At 37.0% G+C, this 22410-nt stretch overlaps 1 protein-coding gene across 2 annotated transcripts in view; it reads left to right on the top strand.

Moving 5' to 3' along the window:
* NCK2 (NCK adaptor protein 2) overlaps window positions 1-22410 on the top strand; it is an 84534-nt gene that overhangs the window by 11877 nt on the left and 50247 nt on the right. For both annotated transcript variants that reach the window (XM_036387817.2, XM_036387809.2), the window contains exon 2: window positions 20050-20121. The gene's annotated coding sequence lies outside the window, so the exon portion shown is untranslated. The remainder of the gene's footprint in view (window positions 1-20049; window positions 20122-22410) is intronic.

Below are 22410 nucleotides of genomic sequence, written 5' to 3'. Positions count from 1 at the left end.
ACCACTTTACTGATAGATCCTCAAGAACTATATTGCCTCTTGCAGAGCCCTGAATTGGTCCTCAGCTGCACTTCAAAGCCACCAGGTGAACTCTTCCAAATGTTTAATCAACTGAGTTATGATACTCAAGCCACTTATGAATGTGTTTAGTTAACTTTTCTGAGGTTTGGATTTGGGACTTTGTAAAGAAAAGCACTTATAGGAAGAAGAAAATGATGATTAAAGGAAGTGTATGCACAGTTGAGAATTGGTTCTGATTCTTCAGTTTTTTAGGTGTGCCAGTGTGAGAACAGTTTCTGTAGTTCTTCTGTCAGTGTAGTAATAGCTGTGGGAGGATGGTGGTGTGTGTGAGGCTTCAGTAGCTGACAGCTTTTTTGTTTCCTACAACTACAATTAAAAATACCATAGAAGTTAAATTTCACACTGCTTTTATTGGAAGAATGATTAAAGAAGAAATGTAATCTGTATTATCCAGGAACATCTCTATGTATCATGCTGAAGTCATTCAGATTTTCCTTTCTTTACAGTAGGTCTGGACCTGTCAAACACACTTTTTGGTGGTTCTTGAATTGTTCTGGCAGCATCAGCAGATGGTTTCAATGCCATCTGCAAAATAGATGGAAAGTTTTGTAAAGTGCAGATTTTCTAGGGTTTTGTTTGGTTTTACTATGCTTTGCAGTGAATATTAAAATGTTCAGGAAATTTAGCATACTTTATTTGTCTGCTGGGCACTGTAAAATTTTGCTGTAGCATGTGGAAACCACTTTTCATCCCACCCACAAGCTCAGTGTACCAGAAAAACCCAGTTATTGGCTGTGGAATGTGTCGGGGAGAGATGTGCTCTTCAGCCTAAATCTTAGCAGACATGGGGATTTTCTTCACCTTTTGTATTACAGAGGACTCTTCTGCTTGCTTTAGTTTCTGCATTGTCTTTTCTGCTCAGCCCACGCATTTTTCTTGCTTTTCTAGGAATAGCTTCCCTAGATGGCAACACCAGTGGCTGGCAGCTCTGTGCTTGTTATGCCTGGGGAAAAAGCTCTGGCTTTCTCAAAGCCCACTGCCTCTAGCAGCAGTGAGTGAGCTGATACACTCATCCTTAGGAGATGTGAGTGGCAGATATGTCTCTGCATGGCTGAAACCCTCATCAGCTGCAGCAGCTGTAGGGATCCTGGTCTGGGATGAACTTGATGGATTAGTGTAGGGGAAGTGTGTCTGTGCTATGTTACATATCCCAGTCAATGCTGCCATGAGTTGTTTTAGGTGCTTGCAAATATACTCTTCCCAGATATGGTCGAAATGCTCTTGATTTACTTCTTTATTCATAGAAATGTTGTGGTAGGCCTGGATTGGACTCTGATAGAATAGAACTCTAATAGAGTCACCTGTATTTCCTTGGCATTTTTCCCCAAGTCACCTCTGTATACTTGGATAAATACCACACATTCACTGTCTCCAAAACAGGTATTTCTATGGAATATGCATATGGGAAGTTTGTTGCAGATTGTAGCATCCACCCCCCTGGAGTGAGATTATTTTCTTGATTTCTGTGTGTGTTTGAAAACTTAGTATCATGCCTAAAGCAAGTCATGTCAACAGTTACCACTCGCTGTTAATTTTCATCTTAGGGGTAAAAAGATGTGTGTTAGGACAACTTAGTTTCAAGATGGAATATGAGGTTTGAAGAGAGGAAGGGTGTGTGCCTGCAAAAAGGAGAATGATTCTCTGTTTCTCTGTATCTGTGATTACATCCTCGGAAGATAAAAGCAAGGAGGAAAGTAGTTGTGGTCATGTAATGTTACTTAATTTCAGTTTGCTAGTCTGAGTTTTCTTTCTCAGAAAAGAAGGATCATTTAATCAGAGATTGCAAATAGTGAAAATTAGATAGCCCTGAAAAGTAGAAATGATAGTAGAGGGATAAATTAGTTGATTTCTACCTAGAGCACAGGATTTGCTCATTTTGGCAACAGCAAGATATTTAGTTCAGCTCTGCCAGTTTTGTGGAAATCTCGCACTAATTTGCTGAGCTTTGAGACTGTGTGATTATTTCAGCCAGCAGGAGAGCCTTACTTCTTTTGTCAGTTGTTTTTTTTGTTTGTTTTTTTTTTTTTTTAATGTGTTTCCTAACTCTTTGGGGTTTTGTTTGGGAGGTTTTTGGGTTTTTTTGAATGTTACTTCATCATGTGCACCATTAAATATTTTATGTAGGAATGAGAAGTAATTATTTCTTCTTCAGTTGGTTCACACTGGAATAGCCATAAACCCCTTGATCCTGGTTCTCCACTGTTCTGCAGCTTGTAAATCATTTACTTTGTGCTCCAAGTGCAATGTGTTTGTATAAATCTACTATTGATGTTGATGTATCATTTCTACTTCACTCTCACTTAAGGCAAGTGTAAATAACTTTACAGAGTTGCAAAACAGTAGGGAAATAAGCCTCTGCAAGCTAAGGCATCAGATTTATTTTCTGGGGCAAATGAAGAGATTCTTTGAAGCCTGATCAAAGCCCAGGCTCTCCAGTTGTGCGTAGTATAAACCTGGTGTAGTATTTGAGCAGAATTTGTTGGCTTCGGGAGTTTTGGTTTTGTTTTTTTTTTTTTTTTTTTTGTTAATTGGGGCTTTATATCTCTGGAATCCATATTCAACATATTTCTGGAAATGACAAGTGTACTGCCATATGGCATACCAGATTTCAAACCACTCTGAGGTGCATGTGTGATTTTTAGAGTGCCTGGAAGAAATGAATGAAAACCACATTCTCAATTTTATCTGTTGCTGAGCTCTGTAGGCAGAGGAATGGGAAGGCTTTGAAGTAAATTCTGCTGGAGGGATTGTGTGCTTATTTCTGAGCCACCATCCTAATGCAGCAAGGTGTAGATGTAATTTATGTTTCAAAATATGCACTAATTTCAGCAGGGTTGTCAGTTTATGTGCTGCTGTGCTATTCTGGGATATGGTAAGAAATACTGAGCATCTTTTTGCTACTGGCAACTGTTACCATTTTCAATTCTTAATTTCCAACCCTTTTTTGTGCCTAAACCTTTTTTTCAGACTTTAATGCCTGAACTTAATTCTTAAGTATTGTTGAAGTGTTATATTTCTGTATATGCCCTGCTTCCTTAATAGGTTCTGTATTGATTTTGAGTATTTTGAGTATTTTGAGTGGATTTCTTAAGCTTTTGTTGGTTAGTAAAAGCTGAGGAAGCATTACTAAAGATATTTGTACCAGGGTTATTTTTCATTCTGGACACTTTATGTAAACTTTTTAAATGCAGAAAAGATGTTTGTGTCAGGTTTTGGTAATAAGAAGCATCTCCTCTTTGCCGAGGGCAAGCTATTAAGGTAGGTCCTTATGATCAGTTGTGTGATCAGCTTACACAGTTCTGTGAATTTTCTACAGAATCAAAGACAACTAATTTTGAAGTTTTTTTAATGTAGAAAGGGGGAATGTAATGTAGTTGTGAGATAGCTAATTTGAATGATTAATATTTTGCCACGATGGTTGCTTAGCTGGTAGAATTTGGTAACATTAATTTTTTCTTTCTCTAAGAATAACTGAATGTTCACAGGGGAAATCATGTTCTGCTACTTAATAATTTCCCCCAAATTTTTCTATTAGAAAATGTACCTTGATACAATAATTGTTCATGACCACTTCCAACACACAGCCTCATGCTCTTTGATTTGTGTGAAACCCTAAGGCTTTTCATAAAATTCTGAGTTTTCTCCATCTTAGGCCATCTCCATGATTCGATTTAACTTGCTGTGTGCCAGTTATTTGCTGTTTCTGACACATTGAATGATAGAGTATGTTGTGTGTTCCAGTTTTTTCAAAAAAAATGATGGCAAAGGAATGATGTTGCAGGGATGTAAAGCTGCAGTTTTACAGGTGTTTATAAATACAAACATTTCTGATGTTCTCACACGCACGGTGGAAAAATGTTTTCCTTCTTCCTAGAAAATACTGATTGTTAGGTCTGTTTTAATTAACAAATCAGTTTGCTGAGGTTGGCTGCTCTGATGAGTTGAGAAGCAGGAAGCTGTGGTTCTTGCCAGTGGCATCAGGAGGGCCAGGAGCTGCCCTTGGGATCTGTGTGTGCGCAATCCTCCTCTGGCCCTTGGGACAGCCCTCCCTGGTAGGAGTCACAGTCAGGAGCCTGAACAGAAACAGACTGGGGGGGTTCCAAATGCTGAGAGCATGTCCTCTTGGCTGACAGTGGGCAGCTGTTGGAAAATTACTGTGGTTTTCAAGGAGGAGAAAACTATAGACCTTCTTCTTTCTGAATGGCTTTGGTTTTTTTCCCCCTGGTGTGCAATAGGCTGTTGAATTATCTTCCTCTTTTTGACATGGTGGCTTTCTTTTTTAATAATTTAAGCAAACTATTTTTAATATGAAATTATAGTTTATATCTGTATTCCACTTAAAGACTTCTGGAGTACAGAGATCCCCACAATAGTAATAAGTGATTGTTCTTTGCTTTTGACATTCTGTGAAAAATCATATGTAGCACCAAGTATATTTTCAGTGAAAAATTTTTATTTGAAATCAAGAATTTGGAACTTTTGAAATGCAATTTCTGTGTCTTGGTAGGAATAAAATAAAGGACATTTTAGAGTTTTTAACTTCACCTGCTTTATGCCCAAACAATTTTGAAACATAAGGTTTTGTGTCAGAATGGCAATACACTTCTCAAATGGCCATCCATATAGAAACTGGTTTTGGAATGGTTTAAGAGGGGTGTTAGTACACTGTGAATTTGTTAGATGGTCCTCTATATATTTGTTTCAAAACTCTTCCAACTTTTCTAGAAATTCTGTGTATATTTTTATCTTTAAGAAAATCTAGGTAAGAAACTCTTGGGAAAAATCACAAAATGGAACATGTAGTCAGCCATTTGAAGAATCCCTGCATGCTGAAGTTTTCATCATTTGTCTCTGACTTGGATCAGAATTAGCAATAAACATCTCCTCAGTTCTTCCCTTTCTGAAAGACTGACTTGAATTTGTTAGCATTTTGTTTTATCTTTCAGAATTGGACTTTAAACTGTCAAATACAAAACCCTAGCTAAAACCTGAGCTCTTTTGGTGTAATGGTCATTGCAGGTGATACGTGTTTCCTTTATTATGTATAAATGTTCTTGAATGTATTATCTTGGAAATTTCAGTGCATCAAAGTCAGTGTTTGTTCTGAGGATATTACCAGCCAACCCTCATTTTTTCTATCAAATTGTTCTGAATGCTTTAATAATTGGTGGTTGTTTGTCATCAGGTGAAGTTAAAACTAAGCTCTGCATAGGTCTTCTGTGTGTATTTTTCCTTCCTTGTCTGTGAAGGGAATTGCTAATTGCTTAAAACCTTTCTTCATCTCTTTCAGTGTTCCTCTAATATTTTGGTTGTTCTTGTCTTGTTTCTTCATCTTCTTTTTCACTGCTTGACCTTCTCATGTGAGTTATCTTTACTAGCCACTTACTAAAGGACTATATCTGCTATCCATGTTATTGTTTTGAAAACACCAGCAAAGAGCAATTCTGAAATAAACTTGTGATTGCATGCCCATCCAAGTTTTATTGCTTGGTATATATTGCAGGTAATGGCACTAAGGAAGATATGATAGCATGTGTTAGCAATCAAAATGTAGCCCTGGTAGATTTGTAATCTCGTTTACGTGTTGGTACTGTTTGGAGAAGCTCTGTAGACCTGGAGCAGAATTCTTGCTGCCCTTAGGCCATCAATTTACACATACTTCTGGTTCTGCAAATTTTCTTGAAATAATAGATGTGTGTGGTTGGCTTGTTTTGTTTTGGGTTGGGTTTTTTAGTGAAGAATTGTTTCATAACATTTGGTGGTAATTAGCTGGAGTCAGTCATTTGAGATGGGGGGAGGAGAAATCCTGCCCTGCTGAGAATAACAGAAATCTTGTGACTCTGATTTTTGAGGACGCCATGATCTCATTCCATTTTTTGGTAAAGCTTTTGTATAGGTACACAAGATGCCATTCAGAGTTTGTGGATGTGTGTATATCAGTCTGATGGCTTATTCTTTGACATTATAAATTTGACTGATAAATAAATATGTGCCAATAACTTTCCAAAGCTGATGCTCAAGTCAAGATTATCTGCTGTTCTGCTCACCAGTGTAAGTTGTCTTCAAGTAGCAGGTCCACCTCAGACCTCCTGCCTCTCTGCTCCAGGGAGATAGGAGCAGATAGGAAAGAGAAGTTTTTTTTTTTGCCTGTAGGGACATTGAAAGGCTGGACAAAGAAACAATACTGTCCTCCTTTGAGGTGATTCTTCCTTCAAGCTTTATTCAAACAGAAGGCATTTTTGCCATGTGACAGCTTTGAGTTTGGTTCTCAGACCCAAAGTGCTCATTTTGAAGCTCTCATCAGGTTGTATTCTGCAGAAAAGAGGAGTCATGTTTCTGTGGTGAAGCCAGCCAGCTTTTTTAGGTGGCAAAGCTAAAACTGGCTTCTGAAACAGAAACTAAGCAAAGTGTGCAACATTTATCCTTACAGTTGATAATTGGGCACTATCTACTTCAAAAATTTGTTACATGGGCGTAGAAACCCATGCTAGAAATTTTGGTTGGTACATCCTCTGTAGGGTTGCTCTTTTTTCTGTTCTGTTGCCTTTGTATCTCACAAAGATAATAATATGTCTTTAATGAAAATAAATTGCCCTGAGTTGCTTTGTTTTGGATATTTTTGAAATGTTGAATATTGATTGACTCTTTTTGAGCTCATTAATGCCTGTCATCAGCAGGAAATATAAGAATTCTGATAGAAAGAAGTTTGCACATGTAAAGTTACTACAAGCTGGTAAAATACAAGGTGAGAATATTTTTTTTTTTTTTTTGCAAAGGAATGAATGAATGGTGTACCCCATTTATGGTGTCAGAACCAGTACTAGATGATGCATCATGCTTTTTATCCTTGATATTGTATTGTCATGGTAGGTTTATTTCTGATTCCTGGAACATCACCAAAATTTTGAGTCCTGTTCACACAGCATGTCTGTTCCTGGGTTGATTTTTTAATTTTTTTTTTTTTTTTTTGTTTGCCACCATATGTCAGATGTGCTAAGAACTTGAAGCTTGTTGTACTGCTTTCTTAAGGTACCTAGTGCTTCTAAAAATTCAGTAGCTATAATTTGAGCACTTGATATGTTCACAGTCTGTAGGTAGGTTGTAGTTTTGAAAAGACTTAATTTTTACTGGGAACTGTTACTTCATATTTGTCAGGAAGAATGTTTGTGACATTTTGATATTGCTGATTTAAATGAAAGGTTGTTATAACTAGTTTTTTGGAGAAAAATAGTGTGTATGCTTTAGCAATTAACAGTAAGTTTTTGAGACTGTTGCTCTTAGGGTTCATGTCATAGACTTTGTGTTCTGAAGCATGTGGGATGGTTGTGTTCTTTTGCAGTTTGAGATGTGTAACGTCCTTAAAGGATCCGTTCTTGTTATAGGATTCATATTTACCATCATAATCTACTGAAAGGAATGGTAAATTACAAAGAAAACCAATATAATTAAAATCACGCAGAAAGGAGAGGAAATTGTTCTGCCTCCTTTTAAATTAACCAGGAATTTCAAAATTATTTAAGTATACAAGCACAATCTAGTGCTTTCAGATCTTTATTAGTTTTAAAAAACTCAGCAATGATACTCTTAGCTTAATTTTTAGGCAAAGATGTTCAGATCATGAAGCCAGTGCCTTCATATTTCTGTTAGTGAAGCTTCTGTTCCTGCAGGTTGAAAAAGCCTATTTAAAGTGTATGCAGAATACCCCATGGAAATGCACTAGAGAAGCCCATGTGATTGAGAAATATGCATGGAAAAATGCCTCTGCCTTTTGTTTCCTTTTGTCACAGAAAGGAAAAAAAACCAAACCCCAACCTCATGTTTATTGTCTTTTAATCTCCCCTGCACCGAGGAGGCTCTGGCCTAGATCTTCCCATTTTAATTGTGGAATTGGAGTACCAACCTTGAAATTACTTAATTACCCTCCCTCCCCCCATCAGCATCCTCTCTCTCTCAGTCTGGAATTTATCTGTTTCTCAGGTTGTCAATAGGCATGTAAAGGACAAAATTTAATAAAACTGTAACTAGAAATGTTTAATGAAATGTCTGAAATATTTAGAAGTCTGTTCTTTGAGCCTTTCTGTGCTAGAAACAAAGTGTTTGGCATGTGTGTTTGAAAGTGGACAGCATATGTTTTCTTGGCTTTTGTTTTTTAGCAACAGATCATGTGTTTAAATGGCAGCATGACATTTTGATTTCTAGCCTGCACGAGGAAGATGATTTAGTCAGGTTAGCTATTGAGAAAGGGCTATTCAACAATGCTCTTGTGTACTCTTCAGAGAGAGCTTTGACTGTTGCGACTGCCTACTACAAATGAGGGATTTTTTTGTTTTCTTTTGTTTTTTGGTTCCCAAAAGAAAGGACAGACTTGGACATCTATACATATTTGGGTATTTGGATGAGCTTGGGAAATACTGTATGGAGAGAGGGACATTATTATTATATATCCATAAATAAACTGCACTGAAGTGGTGAAGTATTCAGAGCTTCTGAAAGTTGTCTAAATTTATTAAATATTTAGCAATGATAATTTTGAAAATCCAGATAGGGTAAGAGCTAATTTTTAAAATTTTCATCATCTTTTCAGTACCCTTCAGAGTGGTGAAGTTTTGCTTTGATCTCCCCTCCTTGTTTTCCAACATGAAGTAACCCTGTGTCAAAGGGTTCCTTACCCAGGAAATCTGTAAAAAACAACAGACAAAATAAAACAAACCCTAACAAACAAGAAAATGAGAACTGGGACACCATTGGAGTAAATGTTGAATTCAGCTAGTGGTTGTTGTTATGGTTGACATATGTTTTGAGCACTGGGACCAGGACCAATTTCTCTGCCACAAGCAGAAGGAACAGTTGTTTGAGAACTATGAAATAGCAACTGGCTTCTTCAAGGGATGGTGGAAAGAAGAGGCATTTCCCAAGTGTTTCTGAAATGCCTGGCAGAGAAAGGTAGCTCTGAATTTTCTTTCTTGTAAATGAAATTTTATTAAGCTGTGATTGCCATCTATGTCATACTATAAAGATGGCTGAAAAATGTGCTGATTCTCATTTCATTCAGTTTATTGTCATACCGTATGGGATTTAAATGAGACCTAATGGAGTAGTAATTGGATTTGATTGGATTTGCAGTGCCTTTGTGACATGAAGGAGGATTCATGGTACTGTGCTCAGTCTGTTGTAGAGAGCAAATGCAAAAATTAAACCTCGTACAAAACTGGAAACAAATAGATTGATTGAATATATCCTTAAAAAAAAAAAGGAAGTTGAGGTAAATTGTAGCTAAAGATTTTTGTTCTAGGCTTTGTAAAAAATGCTTCTGACAGGCTCATTGACTGCATGATTCAGTTGGGAGATATTTTCAATTAACTGTATATTTTCATATATGTATATTTATAAACTGTATATTTTCAGTATATTACCTGTATATTATATGTAAATAAAATAAAGTTGTTATTATTAGTTTAGAAGTTTAGTTAAAATTATTGCGTCTGATATTCTGTTACACTTTAACAGCAGAGAACCTATGGGTTACTGATCTGAATTTGGTTCAAACTGGTAATACCCAAAATTGCTGCCTTGCAAAGAGATGTCTGTGAATACCTCTGCAAAGCGATTTTGAGACTAAGTGCCCTAAGAAAATGTAGCTGCTCTTCATTGGTATTGCTTTTGAATTAAGGCTATCTTGAGTTCTGGGGTGCAACCCTGCATTTGTGTATTAGGTGTTTCTTTGAATTTCTTTTTGAATTAGCTCTATACCCTAGAATACACCAGATTTTGACCAAGATAGTTTCTTGTTTTCAGATTTTTCTGAGTATTGCTAATGGCTGCATTCAGGGGGAAAAAACCAAACAGAAACAAAAAATACCCACCTCTAATTGTGTGAGTTTTAGTGAAAAAGCACAGGCTTGGAATATACAGTCCTAAATATAGCCACATTAATAATTAATGCTTTCCTTTCTCCTGAATTTTGTGCTGTCTTGATACCAGAAGCACTTGCAATATATATATATATAGTAAATTATATCCTTACCACTGAAAATGTTCTGGACAGATCAGTTCAAGAAACTTTGTCTAAACCAGTCTCCTATTTTTGATCATCATACTTGTATTTAAATGTTTATTCATCTCTTCATAGTAGAGATAAGGCTTTCTAGGTAGAATGCATTTACTAACCAACATATAATGCTTCAGTTATTTGGCACACACAGTTTTTTTCTTTTGTTTCATAGCAGTCTCTTGAATAGCTTCATTTAAAAAAACAGGTAAACTTACATTTTAATATGCCTGCAAAGAAAGAAAAAAAATCCTCATTATTTCTTCCTTGAATTCAAATGCTATTTCCCTTTCTCCTTGATCCTTATCTGTTTTAAAACAACAAATAAACAGAATCCTGTTGCAGGGTTAGTAAATAGAATTTGCCACATAACTGGGCAGTAGCACATACTTCCAAAGAAAAAGGGAAATCAGAAGTTAAAATGATTTAAGTAAAGCAGCAAGAAGTCATACTCTTAAATTAAAATACCATGTGTCAAAATGAGGGAGAATATTATTTTCTTCTGTGTGGACTTCAGGTAAATTTATTTTGTGCTTCTGAGGTGTTATGCTACTGCTGTTAATGTTCTGTTGGAAAAAGAAGTTTTGGAAAAACCAAAGTGGTAGTTGAGGATGGAGAGATAAGCAGAAATCTTTGTTATTATTTGAGTCGATATGTCTTTTTTCAAAGAAGTGGACCTGGAAGCTATTATCTTGGGGGCAAATTTGGACAAGGTAATTGGCTTTGACCTTTTGCCAGATGTCTAACAGTTCCTTTTCCCCTCTCCCTTGCATCCAGATAAATGTCATGCCTTTAAGTTTTTGTTCCCTTGTTCTGGTTTCAAGAGTGGAGCTGCTTATGTAGCTAATCTGCGCTTAAAATTATTTCCACTTCTAACCCCAGTAGGACTCTCTTTTGGGGTATTCAGACAGAATTGACATAATTGGATTTCTGCCCAGATACTGTATTTAGATAGCTTTGGAGATGTCATTAATTTGACAGCTGCCATAGGAAATCTTTGTTTTGACTATTGTTACAGGGCCTGCAATGTTTCTATTGCATTTTCATTTGTAGTCTGCCACTGAACTGCTGTGATTAAAATGAGTAGAATAAGACACCATCAAATGTGTACAAGACATGAAAGGGGAAAAAAATCACTGCTAAAAACTTCAGATGGTAGGCTGTTGCCAAATTTTATTTGGGTATGATGAGATTCTGGAACACCTAGTTATCTTCCAAACACCAGTAACGGCACAGCCTGCAGCTAGAGCTGCTGTGTGCTGTGATGGAACCAAAGCTGCATTAACACTTCTCTTGTTGCCAACCTAAAGCAAAGTTTCTGTGTGGTTCAGGCAAAAACTGCTTCACCTGCTTTTCTGATGGTTACTTGGAAGAAAAAACAGGTTTTTGGGGGGACTGTGCTCTTAGGAAGTGGAGGTCCTAGCAACTCGGCCATTATTTCCAAAAGGCAGCGTGGATCTAAGGATCTTTGTCCTGCACGATGAACGTGGAGATTTTGCGACTGCTGTTCTGCCATGTTCAAAGAGAATGGCACTGTACCACCTACCAAGCTGTATAAGTGGCAAAACCACTTCAAAATTCCATGTATTTGTCTTCCAGTTACCTTTGGCTCTTAGATGTGAACCTCTAGTTTGGTAGACTTGTACTTGAACCTTATGCAGGTTATTGCAATTTGAACCTTGTTGTTTTTCATCAGTTACATCATCAGAGGAGACTCAGAAAAACTTAAAATCTGAAATACCAGTTTTTCACAGCCTTTGATATACAAATAGACTGTGACAAAAATATCTTACTCCTCCCAAGATAGTTTTCATCAGAGCATTACTGACTACTAAAACCAGTTATTATTTGAACCTATTCTGGTGTCAGTAAGGGATTTTTTGTTGAGTGGTCTCCCCTGCCTCAATTTTACTATTGCATTCATTCTAGTTTAGTGTCTGATTATGTGAGTTCTTCAGCCCTGTGCTTTTTGGCATTGTAAATGAAATACTAAGTTTAAGTAAGCAGTAGTTTTCTGCTCTTCTTGATGGTGGTGGTTTAGAGAGGTTTCTTTAATTTGCTCCTTCAGCTGAAGTTGTCATAGATTTCTTTACCTGAGGGCCAGGGAGCCTGGACTTCTTTCTGCTGTCCTGTCCAAGTCAAGTGGCTCGTTCATGCTGACAGTACTTCAGATGCAGTTTGCCTTAACAGAATAGGGCAGAGCTTGCAAAATCTTCAGTGTCAGATACTCTGCTTGGACAGTAATGCCTAGACCATCCTTATTCTTGATGGATGAGCATCTGGAGGAAGGATAAAACAGAGACACCTTCAGCAAACAGGCTCAGGTGTGGGGAATGATGGCTGTTGCTGATGGCAGCTTTTGCTGGGGAGTGCCCAAACCATGCCTTGTTCTTTCAGCATAAATTTAGCACTTGCCACTTTGCAGTTTGAGTTATCAAGAAGTTTCTGACAGTGGTTTCCTTGAAGACATCAGTCACAATCTGCTCTGTGCATTTCTCTAGTTCTCTGTATCTGCCTGGTGGCTTCAAAGACAAACACTGACCTTGACCCTATCCCTCTTAAAATCACCATTGTCATATATTTTAGCACCAAAACAGTAGTGGCAGTATTCTTTTAAATTCAGACAGTGCTGTGTTCAATGTACACATAGGGAAAATTTTCTTCAGACTAAGAAAGAATGAATAATTTACCAGAATAGAAACTCTAATAAGGATTTCAGTCAGCCTTTAACTTGAATTGCCAGAAGGCTAAGTCTGCCTTACTTGACCCTCTGTGGCTGCTGGCACAGTCCATTTTCTGTTACATCTCACCCCAAAGCAAATCATCTCAAACTGTGTAACTCTGAGATCTATTTGCTTATTTTAAGTGTTAGTCATCTTAGCTATGAGTGGTAACCAGTTGTGTCTGCCTAGTGTTTCTCTGATACTGAGTTAATGTCACATTCTCTTGTGGTAGCTAATTCATTGGAATATGTGGTTTTCAGTTCTCTAAAAGGCACCTGTGAATCTTTTTCCAGTGGAGGTGTTAATTTTCAGTAATCTATGTGTGCAGATTACCAGATTACTCTGAAGAGTATATTAACATGCTGTTTGTGGTCATCTTCCACAGTCCTGAAATCCATAGGCATTGAGTTAAAAGCTCTGACTCTTGTAGAGAGGTTTGGAAGAATTGGTATAATTCAGTGGGTTGTATACATCTTTGCCTTTAAAATGTTTTACATAAAGGTGCAGTAGGAAAAACAGATTTGTGAAGGAGCTGCTTGGGGCTGGTAAGTTGCCCATCCTCAAAAATTCTGAGCTGATTTTATATTTAATGGAAAAGACTGTTGTACAGTTTTTACAAAAAAAGTATTAAATTATTGATAAGAAAAACGCTGAAGCTCAAATGGAGTCAGTTATTAAACTGTTTATGTTTAAAGCACTAGTTTATGAAATTCTTACTAATGATAGATGCTAAGATGTTTCTAAAAATGGTATTTGTAATTTGAATAATAAAGCATCCTATTAAGAAAACCAAAAGAATTCTTATGCTCAAACCATGGCTCGAGAAGCTCACTTAGTGAAGTATTACCTAGGGCTGAAGTCTAATCTTTTCCTTTCCCTAGAGACACTGTGAGACAAAGTTTAAGAACACCCTTGGTACATACAGTTCAATTTCTGCTTATCTATGGTTATTGGCAGTTATAATTGGCAATGCAGGTCTTTCCACGTACATTTGTAAGGGTTCTTGAAGTGGTTAGAGCTGTCCTAAGCATGAATCAAGACTTTTGTTGCTTCTCCTATGTGGGCTTTAGGGGTATTTATCCATATCCTTACAGAGCCAGCTTGTAAACCCTTAAAAAAAGAAGATAAGAAAGGTTGCAAGCTCTGTTTTCTTACTGCAGATAAAGAAGAAGAAATAGGGGATTGATGTAAAATGGAGTTCGAATACTTCACTTTTTGCTGATAGTTCTTGAATAGGAATGCTAAAAAACCTGGAGCTATGATGGTGGCACAGCACCTTTGTTGTGAGCTTCCTTCAGCTTGCAGAGTAACTGGTCACAGCTTGCACTTATGTTGGTGCTTGATTTTTGGTCTGAACAACAGATATGTGGGGTTTTTGTCCTGGGGGTTATTTGCTTTTGAGACTGCAATATTGCATGTCTTCTCAGAGTTCATAGCCTTCCTGTTGGGGAAGCTTTCTGGCCACCCATTCATAATTTTTTGACTGTGCTTTATGTTTTTTTTTGTTATTGTTCTTATGCAGGGACTGCTACAGAAGTTTGCAGCTCGGCATAATCAAATATGAATTAGATCATTATCAGCAGGTATCAAGATAGAAAATCCTGCTTAATCCAGGAATTTTAAAAATTGCATATTGCAATGAGGTTAGGTAGTAATTTTTATCAGTATTTAGATTTTTTTAGTAGCTCAGACTTCTGGAGCAGAGCTAGAGAATTTAAAAAGCATGGGATTTCTCTTAAAATAATGTAAATTTGTACAATATATGTTGTAGAAATCTCAGCAGATGCATCCACTAACAGATGTATCCCTCCTCATTCCTTTCCAGTTTAAAAAGATGCTAGTCATGCAAGTGATAAATAGGAAGCTTGCAATGGCAGCTAGGTTTTGAAAGACAGTATTTATTTTAAATACTGATTTTATTTAAACTACCAACCACTTGTGTGTCATGAGTATATCAGGTGGTTGTGCAAATATATGTAAAATATATTCTTGTTTTTTGGAAATATATGTGTACTCCAGAGAATATGCATTTTACTAAAGGAGTTAACTACAAGTCAGCATAGATTCTTTAATTGTGTGTGATTAAAATGTGAGCCATGCGTGTTTTCTTTAGCTGCATTTCTCTTCCTATTCCTCCCCAAGTATATGTTTATTTAAAGAAGAAAGAGTTGTTTGAAGACCAATGATACGTGTCTAAGTGCTTTCTCTTCGATACAAACAGCATGGCCAGAGGTGCACAGCAGCTCTTCCATCCAGACAGGAGCACAGAGAAGATGCACAACCTCCTGCCTGTGTGCTGTTCAATAGAGACATGAATTTCTTAGGGTAACCTGTGCAACCTCTGGCAATGGCTCCAAACCTGGACTGCTTAAAAAAGGCCATTTAAACACAGAAATTTGTCTTTGCTTCAAGGGCTAGTCCCATTTTTATAGCTGGCATACAAGCTCAAATATTTCCCAGTGTTTTAAGTATCTCACAGTCTTTTTTGCAAGCAAGGCAGTGAACCTATTCTTATGCCTCATTTCACTTGCTTCCTCACTGTTAGGGAACCACAATCTTAAGAGAAGAAAAGCTTAGGTGTATAGACTATATCGTATGAAAGGGATTTTAACTCTTTTGTTGTTTTTTTTTTAATGTTCTACACATTGTAATGCAATGTTTTAATTTGCTGCCTTTTTGAAACCTGAAATATGATGTAAATTCACTTTTCCTTTTCCTTTTCTCCCTGTGTTTCATACTGACTCTGAAAGTGTATTACTATTTTAACCTAACCATTTTCTTACCTGTAGAAGAAGGTAATATTAAGTGAGTTTTGAGACAATGTATATGACTAGGAGGTTTAAAATACGAAGCATATACTAGACTATTAAAAAACTTGTTGGGTTTCTTTTCCCTTTAAACAAATTCAGGCATTGAGCTTTTGAGTGCTTAAGCTGATCTGTCTGCTGCTCCATGGAACTGGATTGTGCTTGCCCAATTGTCTGCATAGTTAAAATATTTTGAACATAGCCTATTTTAATGTAACTTCTTTTGAAATATCTGCCTAATGGAGAAGTCTTAATGGAATACTTTAATAGCCCAGAGTGGTTACCTGCAATTGCTCCAGTGTATTTCAGTCAATTACAAAGGAAGGCAATATTTAATGTTGGAGTGAAGCTAGATGGTGTAATGAACTGGCAGATTGCCAACTTGATCTTCTCCACAGGAGAATTTGTATTAATGTGATGCTTTTCATTTGTTCTCCAGAAGGTCACCAGTAATATGTCAATTGGAGTTAAAATTCCCACTCTGTGCAGTACAGGTTTATGGTCAGATCATTCTTGTGTATTAGCATATTAAGTATCAAAGAGATTATTTTAGCTATTTCATGTCAGAATTTAAATAGGAGGTGGTTGGGTATTGGGAAGAGAGCCTAAGAGAATTGTCATGGAAATTGTTGCTGTAAGGCTGAATCTGGATTTTAGCCATGGAGATAAAGAAAATGGGGCACATTAGAGCTATTAGTGAAAGAAGAGGTGGTTAAAAACTGTGGATGTTTCTTATAATGTAATCGTTATAAGGCCACTAATTTATTCTGTGAAGTAGTAACCTTTATAATAATGTTCCTATATTAGATGTTATTGATATTTACCTTCTGGTAGTCGTTTACAAGCATCAAGTTCAAAATTTTATTTCTGACTATTGACAGAGGCTTTTTACTGTGAAACTTTTATAGTCCTTGTGTTTGGAAGAACTTGATTTAGAAAGCAAATGAATGACTAAAGTTAGTGTTGAATTGTCTTTTTGCTTTGTGTGTTTGTAATCCCATGTTCATCCAATTCCTACATTCTGCCATTCCTATTCCTTGCCACAGTCTTCTGTTCTTCTGCTCTGGGCCTCAAGGGAAGTGTAGGGTATGGGGAGACTCGTGAGTGCTAAGGAGCTGTGGCATTTCACCTGTGGCTGGGCTGACATTACTCCAGTTGTAGATGCATTGAGTTAGGCATGGCAAATGGACATGGTGCTAAATGGTCCAGAAGTGATGGGCACTGGGGATACCATGGGAGAAAACTGCCCACCTCTGTGCCTCCATTTGCTTTGTTGACTTCCAAAAAAAGTTGTTGATTTCCCGAGTTTCCAATGTTGCACCAGTTTGTCTTTTAGGTGACCTAAGTCCTGTGTGCTGCAAAGCTTTTGAAGGTGATTCAAAATAATTTTGTACTCTCAAAATTTTACAATTCGTTCCCCAGAATGTCTGTGCTATCAAATATTTCTTTCTAGTCCTGGCTGTAGGACATAGCAGGAGAACCAGAAACTCCATGTGTGGTGCAAACTCTGCCGGGGGCAGGTAGTCCCAAACCCTAACTGCTGTTACAATTTTTTGACCCTTGAGAAGAAAGGTCCTGAACTTCTGTAACTGAGGATTGTTTCAAGGAACACGTTCTAAAGGAACATTTTAAATATAATTGAAATATTTGAGGTCTGGGTTTCCACCCTGAGTTTGTGTCACTTGGCAAATCGCAGCGTTTTGGGCAAAGCTTTGGACTGTGGGGGTGTGTGATGGAAATTGACTTCTCCTCTGGGGAAGTGACTGTTAGTGTGACTCCTAGCAGAAAGCTTCCTCTGGCTCTTCCAAAGCCAAATGAAGATTTTTATCATGAGAAAAATAGAAAATGGGGTCACAATGCAACAGGATTAAACCCAAGGAGGACAGAGACCAGTCTGCATTTTGAGCTTGTGTGTCTGTTAGGTTAACAGAGATTTATTTCAATCTGAGCGTTGTTAGGAGTGCTGGTTTTTTGTGCATCTTCCTTTGACTATTTGCATTATCACCATTAACATTCCAAACTACTTTCAATGTGTTTTAATCGAGCTGCCAAAATAAAACCATTCTCACTCTACAGAAGGAAGTTAGCATTGTTATGTTGAGATAAACATGACTCATTCTTTTCTTACGTGTTCAGATGAAATTTGGACTATTTTTTTTTTCCCCCCAACTGTACTTCTCTATCTGACTAATAAATATAGGACTTGTTTTTCAGGTATTGATGATGAATTGTGCTGTTTTCCATCTCACTTTCAAACATATGTTCTATTTACAAGTGTGCATTTGTGAAGGTGGAAGCAATAATTAAGCGAGGCATTGTGTTTTTCTTTAAGGAAAACAAAAATGCCCTAGCAAAATCAGAGGCTTGGCTCAGCGCTTCAGTGATAGATTGTAATGAGCAGTAGATGATTTGTGAGGTAGGACAAGGAAAGATAGTACTATTTAGAAGATCTTGTACCAAAAAAATGAGGAGATTTTTATTTTCTCTTTTTTACCTCTTAATATTAAAAATATCCTTGTATTATTGACAGGAGAAAAACATGTACTACAAAACATTCAGCCAGCAGGAAAGTTTATTTGCTCTGCCTTGGGGTTTTAATGTTCCTTCATTTATTAAAGCCTCTCTCCCATTAACTTGATATCTGTCCTGCAATTTCAATAGAGCAGTTTTCAGTGGGAACACAGTTAAGATCTCTAATTGGTTAGAAAAATTGATACAGCAAAGTGTTGTTGCCTGTGGTCTGAGTCTGCAGAGCACTGAAAACCCAGGTGGGACAACAGCTATTCCAGCCACCACCTGGAAGAGGAGAAGGGCTTGGTCACCCTCGAGTCTGCTTTCTGCTCTCACAGGCAAATCTTCATTCAGGTGGTGAATTGGATCAGGAGGCTCTAGTGTTGGAATAACATTTTCTCATCATTTGCTATCCTCCGTTATTAATTTATTTTTTTTTAATCTTGTGTGCTTTTCAGGAGGGCTGGCAACAGTTTGTCTTCCCTTGCACTTGCTGGGGACCAAGGGGTGACCTTCCAGGAGCTGAGGGTCAGGGAGTCTCATGTGCTTTACCTCCTAACAATATGTTTAGGTTTAAATGTTTGTCAAACTGTGACTTTAGTAGTTCTTTTACTCCATCTATTAATGAATGGGAGAGTAAATCTCACTTTGAAACATTTGGGTAAGGTATTTATAATACCTTTGTCAATACTTCTTATTCTCCCCTCCCTTCATTGTTGTGCATGGGATCACTGGGTGACTTGCTCCTTTGAAGTTAATTTCTTCATAGGAGGCTTTTGTAGAGTCACAACTGCTTGGAATCTGTTCAGAAAAGACTTTGAAGAGAAACATTTGTGCAGGAGTGATCTGGGGTGGTTTAGGGGTTTTAACACACCATCCTTATGAGATAGAGGCTGCAGCACAAGAAGTTGCTGAGAATTTTTTTCTTCTTTTTGAATTGGATCTTAATGGGTTGACACAGCCTGAATTTCAGACATCCTGTGGAGTTAGAAGGGTCATTAAAAACAGAAACAAGTGTTTAAATACTTTGACCTCTCTTCTGAACAGTTACTTTTGTGGCTAGAAATACTTAACAGAACAGTGGAGGCCAGAAGGGACCTCTGGACAAGCCATGCATGTTCTGTCAAGGCTGAGGCTGCACCTTGGGGCCATGTTCAGTAGAATTTGAGACTCTCCCAGGAAGAAGGCCCATCACTTCACAGGGTATATGTGGCTGTGCTTGGCCACCCTTGTGCCTTCTTTATATCCAGCCAGAATTTCCCTGAATGTGGTTCTGTGACCCTTTGACAAGCTTCACCACTGCTGTCGGAGCTCTCTCGTTGGATCACCATCTCTTGTGCCAGAAGGCTTCAAGCCACATGTGGTAGTAGTAATCCAGCTGAATGACACATCTCTGTATGTGTGAGGGCCTTCTGGATGGAAATACTTCACTGCCCCACAAAACTCCTGGCTATGCTTTTGTTGCTGTACCTCTTTTCCACGTGTAGAGACATTTTCTTTTTTTTAGAAAGTACAGTCAAGTTAAACTGACTAATACAAAAGTGAAGGAAACAGTAAATAATGGTGCTTTGTAAAATATATTCTTTCTAAAACTAGGCTGAATTTTAAATTCCATTTCTTGATTGATTTTTCTCTGTATTATGAAGGCTTAACTTGTACATAGTTTGGATTGTTTGGGGTTAAAATCAGCTTGTATTCATTGAGAGAAGTTAAATATGAAGATGGGGTCTGTTTATGCTAAACAGGTGGATCAATTTTAAGCCATTCTGCCTGCTCTTCAGCATCTCATAGGAGGTTTTGACAGCCTGAAAGCTAAATTACCTATTTGGAAATGTTCCAAGTTTAGTGCTAGAACTAAAATATATGTTTGTTGTTTCAGGCGGTGGTGTATAGAATTTTGTTGGAGAGTCCTGCCTTTCACTGCCTGGATCCTTTTAACAGTGTGTCAAAGGTGAGTGGTTCAAGTTTGGTGGTTATTTTCATAACTTAAGATAACAAGTGAACTGGATGCATTGCTTGGTTTTGGCTTTTATGTAATAACAGTGTAGTTGTGATATTTTTGAATTTTTAAACTGCTGGATGAATTATTAAATAGCCTGTCTTTTTCTCTCCATGATCTGGGGCAGATTGGTTCTAGTTCTTACATTCAGAAAAAAAAATCCAAGAAAAAGTGATAGGTTCAGACTATTGATTGAGAACTCAATATTGCTTCCACTGTTTTATTTTTATGACTGCTGTCTCCTGCTACCTACTGTTTTGACTTGGGATGTTTTCCCCTGAAGGTGCTGCCTGAAAGCACAACATGATGGTCTGGGAAGTATGGAGAAGTATCCATAAACCATGGCAGGGCAGGCTTCGTGTTATTCTTTGGTTGAATTCTAAAAACTAAGTAATAGCTTTGAAAGTGTTGAAAGTATTGGGTGTAAAGAAGGTTTTTGTGTTTTCTGTGAGAGCAGAAGAGAATTGCATTTAGTGTATAGAGAGCATCCTGACTCTGAAGACCTGAAATAATCTAATGAAGCTGATGTTGCTGTAGAACATCTTTTTGTGGTAGAGTTTGGCTAGCTTTTTTCTTTTAATTTGTGCATCCTATTGTCAATTTCTAGTAGCTGTAGTTGGTCTCTGTGGCTTAGTAGGAATTTATTAACATTACTGCTATACCAAAAAATAGAAGCAAAATGGCAGAACACTGAATAAGCATTTGGCATTGTAGTAGCGCAGCATGGAATCTTGGCTTTATTCAGTAGTTTACCATGTGGATTTCTTACTTCTTACTCAAATTCTCTGTTTAAAAAAATATTGCCTTCTTCAGAGGGAAGTTGTGAAGTCCAATTATTGACATTTTGGAACCTTCAAATGGAAAGCAATAAATTAAGTTGTTGTGTGCCTTGATATTTGCTGTGAGTTCTATTAAATACTTAATTTATTGTTATGAGACGTTGAATTTAGATTTATTGATTCAATAAAATGAAGGTGAACCACTTAGAATTAAAAATGCAATCCAGTCTTAACTATAATGTCTCCGTATACTTTTGCAAATTATTGATTTTCCTTTAAACTGAAAAGGAAATTCTGAAGTAATACTGAGATAGTGGGCTTTTGTACTATATTTTCAAATTATCTGACATATGTCTTTAAATGTACTGGAAAAAATTTGTAACCCTGGCCTTTCTAACAAATCACTGTAACCTTGAACACTTAGGTGTTTAAAGACTGATAGTGAGAACCTTTTGAATTAGTTTTCTTTAATAATTTTTCTATGATGTATAAGTAGCAAAGTCAAAATATTGTTGAAAGAACTGTAAATGTGAAAACAAAATAAATACACAATCCTAAAGCAAATGATTAATCAAGCTTTTGACTTAGTCATTGTAAAATTATTTTTCTGCAATAATTTCTTTTCAAAGTTAAGCCAATATGTTATTGGCTATGGACTAAATTATGTATTTATTTCAAATGTGTAATATAAACCACAGAGTTTTATCTTTGGAATCTCTTACTTGTCCTTTTCTATAATAGTTTTAAGTTAAATATTCAGTGAAAATAATTTTAAAAATAGTCCACTGCTCACTTAAAGGAAATAGGTGTTTGAAGTCCTGGTTATGTACTTAGTCATCTTTATTTCTTGAGCTAGTTGCTGTGATATAGAGCATGTTGAGCAATTTTTCTTTTACTCTTTAATCCAGTAAATGTGAAGGGTAACCAAACATGCCCAAAGTGGAGTTCTTTATATCAAGTGAAGGTTTTATGTATTTTGTCAAGAGGCTGTAAATAGATAACAGCTCACTGAAAGGAGTTGAGGAAGAACTACCTGGACATGTCGTTTGGTGGGGTGTGCAAGGAGTGTCTCTCCTTTTGTATCTTTTTTTTCTCCTTTTTTATTGAAGAATGAGTGCCCGGGATATTCACTGTGTATGATTGGACCACACTCAGTTTCAGTAACAAAATTAAATCTAACCATATTAATATTTTGTGCCTTTTTCCATCATTTGTGTGCTTGTTTCTGCTGGACTTTATTCAGCTTGGTAAATATGTGAATCTGCAAAACCTGGAGCATTCTAATGTAGTTCCCAAAGGGAAATGAATGTGTAGGTCTAAGTTCAGTAAAGCCTACTTTTGTAATGCTTTGTTGAACCAGGATATAGTAAACCTTTTGCCCTTTGAAAAGGAAATGAAATGGGCAACAAAGTAAATTTTCAGAAATTACACTCCAAGTGCTTAAACTTCACCAAACTGCAGG

Source organism: Molothrus ater, chromosome 2, assembly GCF_012460135.2.
Source record: "Molothrus ater isolate BHLD 08-10-18 breed brown headed cowbird chromosome 2, BPBGC_Mater_1.1, whole genome shotgun sequence".
NCBI classification, from domain to species: Eukaryota; Metazoa; Chordata; class Aves; order Passeriformes; family Icteridae; genus Molothrus; species Molothrus ater.
The sequence above is the reverse complement of the archived record's forward strand: the minus strand, read 5'-3'. Positions and strand labels throughout refer to the sequence as shown.